The following is a 15,510-nucleotide window of genomic DNA, read 5'->3' as shown; positions in this document are numbered from 1 at the left end:
ATATGCCTACTGCAAAGAGCACATCTGTATTTTATGTAAATAGCTGAGTACATTAGTAAAGTCTATGGAGAGATGAAGGGCACTTTTGCTGGGTGGTAATGAGGGAATCCGAGGAGGAGGGAGTGGGAGCACCAATAATGATTGTTGGACTGGGCGCAGGAGGTGCTAAAGACTGTGACGAATGGTATGTGACAAGGTGTTTTTTGAGTGTCTTGAAAGTACGTGCTGATTGAGGGAAGAAGCGCAGGTAAGGTGGCCTCTACTGTTGCACATATCTCACACACACCATCGATTTTGTGACTGTCTACGTAGGCTTGTGTTTTAGAGCAACAGTTTAGCCAATAGCAGAGATGGCATCTTGATGGATGACTGCTGCCTGCACTCGGGTTATAGAGGACCGCTCTGACATAGGATCAGAGACTGAGACATCAGATACTGAGACAGCATCTGAGGGATAGGACAATGGCGCAGACTCTGGGAGTGATTTTTCAGTCAGAGGAGTCCCATTCGAAAACTCCTCTTCCAGTACATTATGAGGGAGGTGATGAGGACAGTCCTGCTGTCCCTTCGCAAGCTGTTCGTGCAACTGGGTAATAGTGGGTTAGGCCAACCCAGAGAGCAGGTGAATGCGGCGGCAAGCAGAGAGAGAGTGCTCTCTTGGGAGCTCACCAATTTAGTTCAGCCCCAAATTCCACCACCCAAATCATATTGTGGAGACATCAAAATTGTCTATGGCAAAACAAACTGGTTTTGTAAGGCAGGCACCTGTGTTTTTGGTCCTGGATTCGGCGGCCATATAGAGAAACACACTAAACCCAAACATTTCTGGAAACTAGACATTCGGGGGAGTCCACAGAGGTGTGACTTGTGTGGATTCCCCAAAGTTGTCTTACCCAGAATACCCTGCAAAGCTGAAATGTTGAGAAAAAACTCTATTTTTCTCGCATTTCTGTCACACAAACTACAGGAATATGCTGGGATCCACAACATTCCTACCACCCAGTGACTCCTCACCTGTCCTGATAAAAACACTACCCCACTTGAGTGCCTACACCTAGTGCCTGTGTCAGGAATGGATCACCCCAGGGTCAACAGCTGCCTCACGTAAGGACCAACATTGACCGTTGTGTGATCTATTCCTGTCGCAGGCACCAGGCTTAACCACACAAGTGAGGTATCATATTTATCGGGAGACTTGGGGGAACGCTGGGTGGAAGGAAATTTGTGGCTCCCCTCAGATTCCAGAACTTTCTGTCACCGAAATGTGTGGAAAACGTGGTATTTTAGCCACATTTTGAGGTTTGCAAAGGATTCTGGGTAACAGAACCTGGTCCGAGCCCCACAAGTCACCTCATCTTGGATTCCCCTGGGTTTCTAGTTTACAAAAATGTGCTGGTTTGCTAGGTTTCCCCAGGTGCCGGCTGAGCTAGAGGCCAAAATCCACAGGTAGGCACTGTTTTCTATGAAAAAATGTGATGTGTCCACGTTCTGTTTTGGGGCATTTCCTGTCGCGGGCGCTAGGCCTACCCACACAAGTGAGGTATCATTTTTATCGGGAGACTTAGGGGAACGCCGGGTGGAAGGAAATTTGTGGCTCCTCTCAGATTCCAGAACTTTCTGTCACCGAAATCTGAGGAAAACTTGTTTTTTTAGCCACTTTTTGAGGTTTGCAAAGGATTCTGGGTAACAGAACCTGGTCCGAGCCCCGCGAGTCACCCCTCCTTGGATTGCCCTAGGTCTCTAGTTTTCAGAAATGCACAGGTTTGGTAGGTTTCCCTAGGTGCCGGCTGAGCTACAGGCCAACATCTACAGGTAGGCACTTCTCAAAAAACACGTCTGTTTTCTTCCAAAAATTTTGATGTGTCCACGTTGCGCTTTGGGGCGTTTCCTGTCGCGGGCGCTAGGCCTACCCACACAAGTGAGGTATCATTTTTATCGGGAGACTTGGGGGAACGCCGGGTGGAAGGAAATTTGTGGCTCCTCTCAGATTCCAGAACTTTCTGTCACCGAAATCTGAGGAAAACTTGTTTTTTTAGCCACTTTTTGAGGTTTGCAAAGGATTCTGGGTAACAGAACCTGGTCCGAGCCCCGCGAGTCACCCCTCCTTGGATTGCCCTAGGTCTCTAGTTTTCAGAAATGCACAGGTTTGGTAGGTTTCCCTAGGTGCCGGCTGAGCTAGAGGCCAAAATCTACAGGTAGGCACTTCTCAAAAAACACCTCTGTTTTCTTCCAAAAATTTTGATGTGTCCACGTTGCGCTTTGGGGCGTTTCCTGTCGCGGGCGCTAGGCCTACCCACACAAGTGAGGTATCATTTTTATCGGGAGACTTGGGGGAACGCCGGGTGGAAGGAAATTTGTGGCTCCTCTCAGATTCCAGAACTTTCTGTCACCGAAATCTGAGGAAAACTTGTTTTTTTAGCCACTTTTTGAGGTTTGCAAAGGATTCTGGGTAACAGAACCTGGTCCGAGCCCCGCGAGTCACCCCTCCTTGGATTGCCCTAGGTCTCTAGTTTTCAGAAATGCACAGGTTTGGTAGGTTTCCCTAGGTGCCGGCTGAGCTAGAGGCCAAAATCTACAGGTAGGCACTTCTCAAAAAACACCTCTGTTTTCTTCCAAAAATTTTGATGTGTCCACGTTGCGCTTTGGGGCGTTTCCTGTCGCGGGCGCTAGGCCTACCCACACAAGTGAGGTATCATTTTTATCGGGAGACTTGGGGGAACGCCGGGTTGAAGGAAATTTGTGGCTCCTCTCAGATTCCAGAACTTTCTGTCACCGAAATCTGAGGAAAACTTGTTTTTTTAGCCACTTTTTGAGGTTTGCAAAGGATTCTGGGTAACAGAACCTGGTCCGAGCCCCGCGAGTCACCCCTCCTTGGATTGCCCTACGTCTCTAGTTTTCAGAAATGCACAGGTTTGGTAGGTTTCCCTGGGTGCCGGCTGAGCTAGAGGCCAAAATCTACAGGTAGGCACTTCTCAAAAAACACCTCTGTTTTCTTCCAAAAATTTTGATGTGTCCACGTTGCGCTTTGGGGCGTTTCCTGTCGCGGGCGCTAGGCCTACCCACACAAGTGAGGTATCATTTTTATCGGGAGACTTGGGGGAACGCCGGGTGGAAGGAAATTTGTGGCTCCTCTCAGATTCCAGAACTTTCTGTCACCGAAATCTGAGGAAAACTTGTTTTTTTAGCCACTTTTTGAGGTTTGCAAAGGATTCTGGGTAACAGAACCTGGTCCGAGCCCCGCGAGTCACCCCTCCTTGGATTGCCCTAGGTCTCTAGTTTTCAGAAATGCACAGGTTTGGTAGGTTTCCCTAGGTGCCGGCTGAGCTACAGGCCAAAATCTACAGGTAGGCACTTCTCAAAAAACACCTCTGTTTTCTTCCAAAAATTTTGATGTGTCCACGTTGCGCTTTGGGGCGTTTCCTGTCGCGGGCGCTAGGCCTACCCACACAAGTGAGGTATCATTGTTATCGGGAGACTTGGGGGAACGCCGGGTGGAAGGAAATTTGTGGCTCCTCTCAGATTCCAGAACTTTCTGTCACCGAAATGTGAGGAAAACTTGTTTTTTTAGCCACTTTTTGAGGTTTGCAAAGGATTCTGGGTAACAGAACCTGGTCCGAGCCCCGCAAGTCACCCCTCCTTGGATTCCCCTAGGTCTCTAGTTTTCAGAAATGCACAGGTTTGGTAGGTTTCCCTATGTGCCGGCTGAGCTCGAGGCCAAAATCTACAGGTAGGCACTTTGGAAAAAACAGCTGTGTTTTCTATAAAAAAAATAGGATGTGTCCATGTTGTGTTTTGGGGCATTTCCTGTCGCGGGCACTAGGCCTACCCACACAAGTGAGGTATCATTTTTATCGGGAGACTTGGGGGAACACAGAATAGCAAAACAAGTGTTATTGCCCCTTATCTTTCTCTACATTTTTTCCTTCCAAATATAAGAGAGTGTGTAAAAAAGACGTCTATTTGAGAAATGCCCTGCAATTCACATGCTAGTATGGGCACCTCGGAATTCAGCGATGTGCAAATAACCACTGCTCCTCAAAACCTTATCTTGATCCCATTTTGGAAATGCAAAGGTTTTCTTGATACCTCTTTTTCACTCTTCATATTTCAGCAAATGAATTGCTGTATACCCAGTATAGAATGAAAACCAACTGCAGGGTGCAGCTTATTTATTGGCTCTGGGTACCTAGGGTTCTTGATGAACCTACAAGCCCTTTATATCCCCGCAACCAGAAGAGTCCAGCAGACAAAACGGTATATTGCTTTCAGAAATCTGACATCGCAGGAAAAAGTTACAGAGTAAAACATAAAGAAAAATGGCTGTTGTTTTCAGCTCAATTTCAATATTTTTTTATTTCAGCTGTTATTTTCTGTAGGAAAACCTTGTAGGATCTACACAAATGACCCCTTGCTGAATTCAGAATTTTGTCTAGTTTTCAGAAAAGTTTAGCATTCCGGGATCCAGCATTGGTTTCACACCCATTCCTGTCACTAACTGGAAGGAGGCTGAAAGCACCAAATATAGTAGAAATGGGGTATGTCCCAGTAAAATGCCAAATTTGTGTTGAAAAATTCGGTTTTCTGATTCAAGTCTGCCCGTTCCTGAAAGGTGGGAAGATAGTGATTTCAGCACCAGAAACCCTTGGTTGATGGCATTTTCAGGGAAAAAACCACAAGCCTTCTTCGGCAGCCCTTTTTTCCCATTTTTTTGGAAAAAACAAAATTTTCACTGTATTTTGGCTATTTTCTTGGTCTCCTCCAGGGGAAACCACCAACTCTGGGTACCATTAGAATCCCTAGGATGTTGGAAAAAAAGGACGCAAATTTGGCGTGGTTAGCTTATGTGGACAAAAAGTTATGAAGCCCTAAGCGCGAACTACCCCAAATAGCCAAAAAAGGGCTCAGCACTGGGGGGGGAAAGGCCCAGCAGCTAAGGGGTTAACAGGAGACACTACAATGATGTTGTTGACATGAAAGGTTTCTGTTTTGTTTGCCAGATCATCCCCCCATAACAGAGGAAGAAACTCTCAAAATACAATGCTCCTATGCTTTTGGATCCAATGAGCTGGCCATTTTTCTGAGCACCATCTCCCTTCCCAAAACCATCAGTGCCTGCTGCATCTGACAATATTTCAGTTTGCCAATGGAAATCTTCATCAGCTAACCACATGGGTGTGCCATTAAAACCTCTGAGGATCATTCACCATACTTCCTAACAGCCCTTGCCGATGCCAATACTCTGACCCTGTGATGAGGTAGCTTAGCTCCACACATGGCAAACCAAGATTCCTACAAAAAGACCTACCAGCAAGCACTACTTTACACACAAAGTCATGCTGACCCAACAACATTTGTATTTCTTTCAACTGAAGTTTAGGTTTCGAAAGTGCCTCATGTAATTACTGAAGTAGCTCTCCAGTTTTAGCCTGGGGTAATCTAGCTTCCATTTTTACTGTATCAAGTTCAATTCCTAGAAATACCAAGGACGAGCTTGAACCTTTGGCTTTCTCTGGTGCTAACAGCACCCCTAGCTCTGTTGCCAATTCTTGAAACTGCTGGAGAGACAACTGCATTGCTTCAATTCTGCGGAACCCACAAACAAAAATAATTTATATAGTGAGATATGTGTTCACATTTCATCTTGGTTGTGAAATACCACTGCAAGAATGTACTAAAACATTCAAACAACCTGCACAAAACTGAACAACTCATTGATAAAACCTTATCTACATAAATGTAGCCATTAAACTATTTTCCAGCAGTGTATAAAAATGGAACACCTAGTTTAACTATGTAGGCAGAATACATACATGCATGTGATATTATGAAGCATGTTACATCCACCCTCTAATTTATTTAAACATGTCACAATAGGAACATTTAAATACATGGATACACTCTGGCTATGCTGCTCTTGTGTGAGTACGTGATGCGTCTTTATGCATAAACTGCACATCCTACAATGCATTTCAAATGCCTGATGTTCCTCCACTCTTTACCTAACACATGAAGCAGCATTTGAATGCTAGATAATAGTTTTTACTTTACATTTAATTATCGAAATAAAAATCTAAATGGAATAGTATTTGAACATTCATATTATAATTAAGGTGGTTAAATACCATGTGGCTGTACTGATAGAGCTGACTCCTGTCAGGGATTCTGCCTGTGGGGTACTCTCTATCATTTCTTCCATGGGGTAGAATCAGATTCATTGGAAGTGTTCCCTCCAGTTCCACTTGTTTATTTTCTCCTCGCAGCCACCTTCTTTTTGGGGAAATTACCTTTTATCACCCCATTTTCTTTTGTATTTCTACTGTACTGTGATGTGTATCACCCACAGCATTTAGGCCCAAATGTATGCCAAAATGGTGCAGTGTGGTGCTGCTCCAAAAATAGCAGCGCTGCGCTGCGCCACTTTTGAAACAAAGGAATGAGCTGTATTTACAGGAATATGGCGTACCCCTGAGTTTCCCTCTGCGCCAGCGCTGAATTAAGCTGCCTGCGCCAAAGCAGGCATCCTTGCACCAAGTGCAAGGGTGTCTGAGTTGAGGGGATAGATTGTTTATATGCAGGAAGGCGTTCCTTCCTGCACATAAACAATCTATAATGGCGATTTGGCACTTCTATGTGTCAAAATGTGCAGAATGCAGCAGACATAGAAAAAGCATAAAAACAAGGAGGAATAAAAGCATTCCTCCTTATTTTGCCATGCTAACGCTACCCCTGGAGTGGCATTAGTTTTTGTCGCTGCCATAGATTTACAATTTCTCGTAAATCTAGGGCAGCGTCAAAAGCAATGGGTTTTGCGGTGGAACACCTGCTGCAACACTCATTGGAAACCCCTCTGATGCAGAAAACTGTGTGAGAGGGGCCCATATCTACAAGAAGGTGTAACGCCACAAAAAGTGGCATGCCTGCTTGTAAATATGGAGCAGTGGTAAGTGCCACTGGAGCGTCTTGAAAAGTCATGCTGCAGTGGAGCTAGGGGCTCTTAAATATGCCCCTTAGTTGTTTGTGGATGCCGAGCCAGCCTCTGGAAATGACAGGAAACATTTCCCAAACAGTTTGTAGATGCACTTTTTCCACCAACACCTCTAATTCAATATCAGAATAGCTGTTTTCTTCTCTTGCTTCCATCAGGAGTATTGGTTTTCCATGATCAGCTTGGATTGTTATCAAAGTTAGCCTACTCTTCCAGTTCTCCTGGTCGTGATGTCAACAGTAACTTCTAAAGTGACATGCACAGTCTGTGACTCTAGACTCGCAAGCAGCAACTTCCTAAAAATCACATTCAGTGATTTGTAAAACAGCAATTGCATCTTTAAAGAAACCACTACATTCTGTGACACGTGGTTTGTACAAATGGATTTGTTGTGATTCCCAAATAAAGATCAGGAAAATTTGGTATTTAGGAATCGATGATCTAATGTTAATACATAGGGCCCCTAGTACCTCCTCATTTAGTGTTGCTTGTTTTACATCTGTAAAGTGAGGTTGCAGAGTGGACGTGGTGGTTTCCAAGGCTGGGTTTGTGGAGGGAGGTGACGTTCCAGAGTCAAATATTGTCCTGTCCTTTATCATAGGGAAGATGATCATTTAGCATATTGAGGATAGAGTGCTTTGACCAATGATGGTGGATTACTGCCATGAACTATCTTTGCACATAAGAAAACAATAAACAGATTATGCTGTTTGAAACTTGAACCAAGAGTGAATCAGGTAGCAATTACTTCTAATGAAAGACTTCAAAACTCTTGGCCCATGAATATTAATCACTTATAATGTGATGAATGTGTCATGGAAGCATCCAGTAAAAATATCTTATAATGAAAGTAAGCCACACATCTGGATGCCAAGCAGTAATAAAGGATTGATTATCCTATAGCTTGCTGATCAAAGTATGCTCTGTGACTACTGACAGTAATGCCAGTGCCAGGCAGTTGCTTATGTTTGTTGCTTGTGATTTTATTAGGAGACCCCTCACAACAACAGGATCCAAATCTGGTTATTCTCTGCAGTGATAGCACACCGGTGGGTAACCAAAGTGGTTACTCTTTGTTCTGTTATCACAAGAACAAGCTCTTGCTTCCCCTCTATTGCACCACATTGCTGATGTCTTCTAATACCTGAGTTCACGGTGAAATGGTGGTTGGTGGTCTGATCGGTTCTTTTGTCTCTCTTGAGTTCTACACATTGCAAAACACCCATACAGTGTGTCTTTACAAGTTCAGACCTGCCCCAGTTTAAAAATGTGGGCCACGTTTTTAGATGCTTGATTTACTATTAAGGCTAGGTTTATTTTGATGATTGGGCCTATTTTCCCTCTGAGTCCAACACTTGGCAATGGCATCTGCTCCCACTGACAACAGCACCTGCACCCTCTCAGCACCTCCAAACTTTAAAATATTATTGGTACAAGCATGGGCCAGAGAGACATGGAGACACATACATAAAACAATAACTGGTTTGTAGACACATAGGTGGTCACTATGAGTTTGGCGGTCTTTTTGAAAGACCGCCGCGGTAGCAGGTGACAAAAGACAACCAGTGTTGGTGGTATTTCCCCTGCCGTATTAAGAGTCCACAATGGAGAAGACCTCCAAAAAACAGGCACAAATCCAAAACAGCGCCAGGACATTGGAGGGCGGGAAAGAGCCAGTTCCACCACTAGCACCACCACGCCAAAAACATTCCGCCCACCAGATTATGACCCACAAATCACCACAGCATCCTTTCATGGTGGTAAACCATTGGCGGTCTGAACTGCCATGGTCAGAAACTCACATTGGCCAGGACACAACACCAAATTGGACAGTTCGAATACCCCACACCTGACACACATACACACACCAGGACACCTACTCACTGCACTTTACAACACACCTGCATGCAACCCACAATCCTTTGCGACCAAGTCAACATTCACACACAGCAGGGACCCACAAACTACCGATTTTGTATTTGTACACCATCAGCACTCACACACTTCACACTCACCACACATCACACCTACACATCACAACTACACACATACACCACAACCCTACACCACTCACAACCAAACACTCCCACCCCACCTAGCATCCTACACTGTACCCCACACACACAACACTTACCATGTCATGGCATCAACACCAACGCTTCACCGACGAGGAAGTGCAAGTCATGGTGGACAAATTCCTCAGGGTAGAGCCACAGCTCTTAAGAGCACAGGTTCAGCAGACATCTATAGCCAGGAAAATGCGCACCACACATGTTAGCAGGACACATCTGAATTGCACACACCTAACACTGTACACATGGCACACTACTGGCCCATACTATATTGGCAATGCTGAAGTGGCATGTGTCTCCCTAGAAGCACATTGCTGCACCTGATCAATAGTGTCTGGCATATATCACATCCATGTTCCATATGTGGTACACTGACGTCCTGCTCTAGTATGTACGTAGCCATGCCATATACCGAAACGGACACACCATCACCCAGGCGAGGAGTTTCAGGGCATCACCAAACCAGCCACATAGGGCCACTGTGACATGCATTCCACATGTATGTTTCAAAACATGATGGCACCACTTGGACCCACACTGCAATCAGTCATATGAGGTGTATGACTCACTTATTTTACTTCAACATGCCATGAAATGTGCCTAGAATGGCAGCCGCCTGACCTGCAGCACTGGACAGTTGGTAGTGACCTCATTCCCCTGTCATAACTCATCATGGTGGTAGGCGGTCGCAACAGCCGTGCAACTTGTCATTGAGTAACATTGCTGCCTATGGGAGACTGGGGCCAATGGCGATAACTGCCGGCGGTGACGGTCTTGTGCATGACCGCCATTTTCTGCAGCCTACCTCACTTGACTTCTGACACTCATGCGAGCAAGAGCTCCACTACTTGAGCTGCTGTGTACTGTCTCTGGGAGCCATCATGCCACGTCCTGCAGATGATAGTGCCCCTGCCTTCACCCAAGAAAAACTGGAGAAGTTGTTTGAAGGGGTCCTACCCCTGTATTGACAGCTCTATGGGGTCCAAGAGGAGCAGGTGAGCCCAATGCCATAGTAATGTGGAATAGGGGTGTGTGTGAGGGTGAATGTTGTCCATGTGCCGGTCACAGCGAACATGCATGAGGGGACATGGAGTTTAGGTGTGTGAACAGTGAGGATGGGTATGTGTGGGCATTTGATGGTTCTGATGTTTATAGTCGACTGCTGTTGGTATGCTGCCAGTCTACATAACTTTCTCCTTCTGTCTGTGTTACCCATGCAGGTCAACGCCCATCAAAAGAAAGGGATTTGGCGTGCCATCACTAAGCAAGTGAGGACCCTGGGGGTCCATAGCTGGCAGAGCACCCATTGCACGAAGAGGTGGGAGGACCTGAGACCCTGGGCCCAGAAGACCACGTAGACCCAGGCTGGGGATGTCTTCCCAACGAGGGCAAGGTGCCTGTCGGACCATGACTCCTATAATGGCCTGCATTTTGGCAGTGGCCTACCCCGAGGTGGATGGGCATTTGAGGGCAGCCCGGTGTGGGTAGTAATGTCATGTCACGACATGATGTAGGTAATGTTACTTTCCTAATGAGATTGCCTAGCCATGATATGTGTTGTGATGGATGTACATGTCAAGCTGTGTCAATGAGAGGTTTATGTTAACCATGTTGCCCTCTTTCTCTCTCTCCCCCTCCCTCTCTCTCTCACTCTCATTGTGTGCATTAGCATAGTCTGGCAGAGGAGAAGTGGCACCAGTGAGTGGGGAAGCAGCAGCCCACGGTACACAGGAAGGTGGCACTGACATCGAGGGACCCAGTGAGACGGAGGGCAAGGGGAGTGCCACAGGGGAGACTGGATCCGTCATGTCATCTATGGAGTCCTCCTTCAGTGGACACTCCATGGCAGTGGTGGCACATCTGGGACCACCCCACCACCATATTTGTCCGCCACCCCCCTTATTACCACTGCCCTCTCTGTAGCTCCCCACCCAGTTGCCCGTGCCTCCTCACCCAGGAGGGTGGGCACCTCTATCCCTGCCCCATTCAGCCCTGCTACCCTCAGTGAGAAGGCTACTGACTCCCTGAGGACCATCTCTGTGGGTCAGTCAACCATCGTGAATGCCATCCAGGGTCTGGCAGCTGAAGCCCAAAAGAGCAATGTGTTCCTCAAAGCCATTCACGGTGGCCTGGCTGGCCTCCAGAGATCCCTTCAGGCTATGGCTTCCTCAGTGATGGCAGCCAGTGTGCCTTTGTCTTACGTACCCCCCTCCATCTACCTCTTTCCAATCCCAAACCCATCTCCCCTGTCCCATCCAGAGCACACATTCACACAGACATGCATCCACCTCACCAGACACTGTTGGCACTGACAAACACAAGCAGCACAGGACTCACCACTGGCATGCACACAGACAACACCCATCTGCTAACACAACAACATCCACTCCCTGCACAGACTCCCCACTGCACCCTCCTTCACAGATACTCCACCTGATACTCCTGAAGGCAGCACCTCATCATTAACTGATACAGCCACCAGTCCCATCATACCCACAGTCACCACATTATCAGACCCTCAGACATCCATCCCAGTCACCACATCCACACTCACCACAACCACCAACACCCCCACATGCAGCACATGTACCTTACCTGCAGACACCACCCCAACAGACAGTCACCCATCCAGCATGGCATCTCCCAGCACCTCCTCCCAAACCCCTCCCAAGACACGTAAACTCCCACACTCACCCAACCAGCAGACACCCAGCACACATATGCATTCCACACACACACCTGCACTCAAGCCACCCACAAAGACACATCTTTCCACCATTCCCACTCCCTCCGCTCCCAAAACCTTTCCACATGACCGCCTCAGTGTGCCTAAAAAACGCTGAGTTTTCCTTGTTCCCTACCCCTCTCCCAACCCGTGAGGCCCGGGATCCCTCTGAATCCCTCCCCCAGTCCAGCCCTTACATCTCAAAGTCTTCCCCAGCCATCCCTGCTAGTGCCACTCCAAAGAGGTCTACACCCCCCAAGGCCAAGGGCACCCCCCCCAGGGCCAGACCCAAAGACATGAAACCCCCCACAAACCTAAACCCAAGCACCCACTCCCAAACCCAAACCCCCACCCTCCAAAGCCCACCCATCACTGAGGTGCCTGCATGCTCCCTTGATGCCCCTAACATGTGGAGGTCATTTTGCTGCCAGGAGTCAATTTGGGGCACTTTGAGGTTCAAATTGTGCCTTTGGAACAACAGACTATGGACTGCCCTATTGACTTATCCTGTACATAGTTCATTTATGGTATTTTTATATTCATTAATACATTTGGGCCAACTGGATGTTGGCATGCACCAAAATCAACTTGTCCTACCTTTCTTTCTAAATGTGGGATTTGTGTTTGTGATCCTTAGTTTCTGTGTGTGAGATTTGTGTGTGTTGGTTGTGCGTGCTGTTGTGCCTGGGCTGCATGTGTGTGTGGGGCCCTGCCATCAGTGCTGCTGTGATGGGTGTGTATTGTGTGTGTGTTCTGATTGGGTAGTCACATGCCTGTGTGTAGCTGTGTTGTGTATTGTTAGTGGTGTGATGTGGTGTGTAGGTGTTGTGTGCCATTGTGTGGTTGTTGTATGCACTTTTGTGTGTGTGGTGTTGGCTATGTCCTATGTGTTGCATGTGGTGTGGGAGGGGAGTGACGAAACATTCGTTGTGTGGTGTATGTTGGTGTGGGTTGGTTGTGTAATGTTGTTACGTGTCGTTGTATGTATGTGTTATGTTGTGGAGGGGTGCAGTGAGAGTGTTTGGTAACGTGTATGTGTAGTTTCAGTTGTGATGTGGTTGTGTGAGTCGTGGTTTTGTGTTTGAATGTGTTTGACAGTGGCAGTTTGGTGTGTGTGTGGATTGGTGTGTGTATGTCATGTGTGTGTTGGCCGCGGTGTGCGTAGTTTGTGTCTGCCTGGATGTAGTATGTTTGTGCATGTGTGTATGTGTTCGTATGGGTGTGCGAGTATGTGTATGTGTGCCCATCGCATAGCGTGCCCCCTGTGTGTGTTATGTGTGGGTGTGTACTAATGCCTTTCTCTCCAGTGTGTGCTAGGTGTGTACTTACGGGTGTTGTCTTCATCTCCATCGCTGGTTCTGGATTCTTTATAGGAGCAGCAGCAGTGGGAATACTTTGGGTTCAGGTTCCATGGTGGTTCCAGGCAGCTTTGTGATCCAGAAGGTGAGTGTTTCCTTTTATAGCATTTGTTTCCGCCAGGGTTTTGGTCCTCACCAGTTTGAAAGTGCCTACTACTGTCCGCGGCGGCCTAACCGCACTGGCGGTACTAACGGTACATTGGCTGTATAATATGGCGGTCTTCACTGCCAGCCCATTGGCAGTTCAGCCGCCGACATGGAGGTCCTGAGTCTGCCAAAGTCGTAATGAGGGCCATATTCACAAGGAGACATGGACAAAGAGGCAAGGGGCCATAGGGTCAGGAAGAAACGGACAATAGGCCACAGACACAGGCACTCATAACATTGAAACACACTGGGAGAGGGAGAATCATAGACACTGGTACTCAGAGACGTGGACACTCGGAATGGTGCACACTGCAACAAAGGAAAGGTACCAATAACAGTGGGACAGTTGACTGGGGAGTCAAGTTGAACACTGGTACATGTAGACACTGTACACTTTAACTGTGATTGGAGGAATGCTTGCAGTTTTGGTAGCATACCAACCCATTGTTCTTTTGTTCACCATGCCACCTCAGTTTGGACCTAGCCTTATGCAAATCAGTCTTGACCCTGCTCCAATAGGAATAATCCAGCCCCAACTGTCAGGTCCTCCCTGCACCAGAACACAGTCAACCCAAGACCAGTTCCACCCTGATTAGTGCTTATCAGTCGCATGACTATGGAAACATGAACACTGAGATAGTGAAGCACATAGACAATACTCTAACAGCAAGACACCAATGCCCACATTATGTCTTTGGAGGTCTTTTTCCAAGACTGCGAAAGCCAAAGCTGCCACTAGACCTCCATATTACAACTGCTGGCAGCTTTCCACCATTCTTTAGGTGGAAAGTTTGCCAGCGGTCGTGCTGGCGGTTGGTGGTGCAGAAGCGGTTCCACCGCCAGCCCCGCCCCACCAGAAGGACTCTGCCAGCCGTATTACGACCTGTAATACGGCCTGACGGTGTCCTGATGGCAGGGCGCTGCTGGCGGTGGGAGCGCTGAGTCCCGTCCCCTCAGGGAGGAGCTCCTAATCGGAAGAGGTAAGTGTCCTCTGCAAAGGGAGGGGAGTGGGGTGTGTGAATGGATGTGTGTGAGTGTGTATATGCAAGTCATGAATGGGGGAGGGAGGGTGAGTTTGCGGGGGCGTGTGTGTCTGTATGTAAATGTGCTGATGGCGATGCGTGTGTGGGTGAATGTGAATGCTGGCTTGGGGTGCGTGTGTGCATGCATGTAGACAAGGGAGGGGGATGTATGTTGAGGAAAGGAGGGGGTGGGGGTATGGAGTCTGTATTTGTGTGAATAGGTGAAAGTAGTGAGTGCGTGTGTGAGTGGGAGTGTTGTGCACATGTGTGTGTATGTGTGTATGGATTTGGGGGGTGTTGCGTGTGTGTGTGTGTGAGTACACGTGAGTGTGAGTGTGTTGTGAGTGTGCGTGCGTGTAAGGGTGTTGTGAGTGGGTGAGTGTCAGGGTGTGTGTGTCTGTGGGTGTGTGTGGTTGCATGCATGGTTGCGGGGTTGGGGGTTAGTATGGGGACAGGGGATTGGGGAATAAGTACATGTATGTGGGGAGGTTAGGGGACACCCCTGGGAACGGGTGGGGGTTACTGGGTGGTTTGGGGAGGTGGGGGTGGGAATGTTGTAATGGGAAGGGGGAATGGAGGGCTCTTAGGTAGACGGGAGGTAGTCTTTCTGCCAGGGATATCGTGGCGGTAATACTGCCACAAAATCCCTGGTGGAAAGGGTACTTGCAATATCGCTGGTGGTCTATGGTTGACCGCCGGGTTGGAGATGCTTAACTCCGGCCCTCCAGTCCGACCGCCCTGGCTGTAAGCACAGGAAAGTGGCGGTTTGGAACAGGCCAAGCTGCCATACCTGGAATTTGGTGGTCCACACTGGCTCATCAGCGTTGGGACCGTGAGTCTGGCGTTCTGAAGTCCGCCAGACTTATAATGAGGGCCCAAATGTGAGAGAGACACACACTGAGTCATGGAAACACATACAGAGAAACGTGAATTCTTACAGAGCAACAATGGAATAGAGCATTGTACACTTGAAAAGGCAGATTGAATACTCGAAAGGGAAACACAGGTACATGGATATTGAAATTTCAGACACTGTGACAGGGGAACACAGACACGTAATGAAGACCCACAGACATTTTAACAAGTTGACACAAATACTGAGAAAGGGAAAAACAGAGACAGAGCACCACAGACACTTGGAGAGGATTAATCAGACAGGCTCTGTAAAATAAGGAAATGAGGACAAAAGAAAGAGACACTA

The sequence above is a fragment of the Pleurodeles waltl genome, chromosome 7, assembly GCF_031143425.1.
Source record: "Pleurodeles waltl isolate 20211129_DDA chromosome 7, aPleWal1.hap1.20221129, whole genome shotgun sequence".
Classification (NCBI taxonomy): Eukaryota; Metazoa; Chordata; class Amphibia; order Caudata; family Salamandridae; genus Pleurodeles; species Pleurodeles waltl.
Note: the sequence above shows the minus strand (reverse complement) of the source record.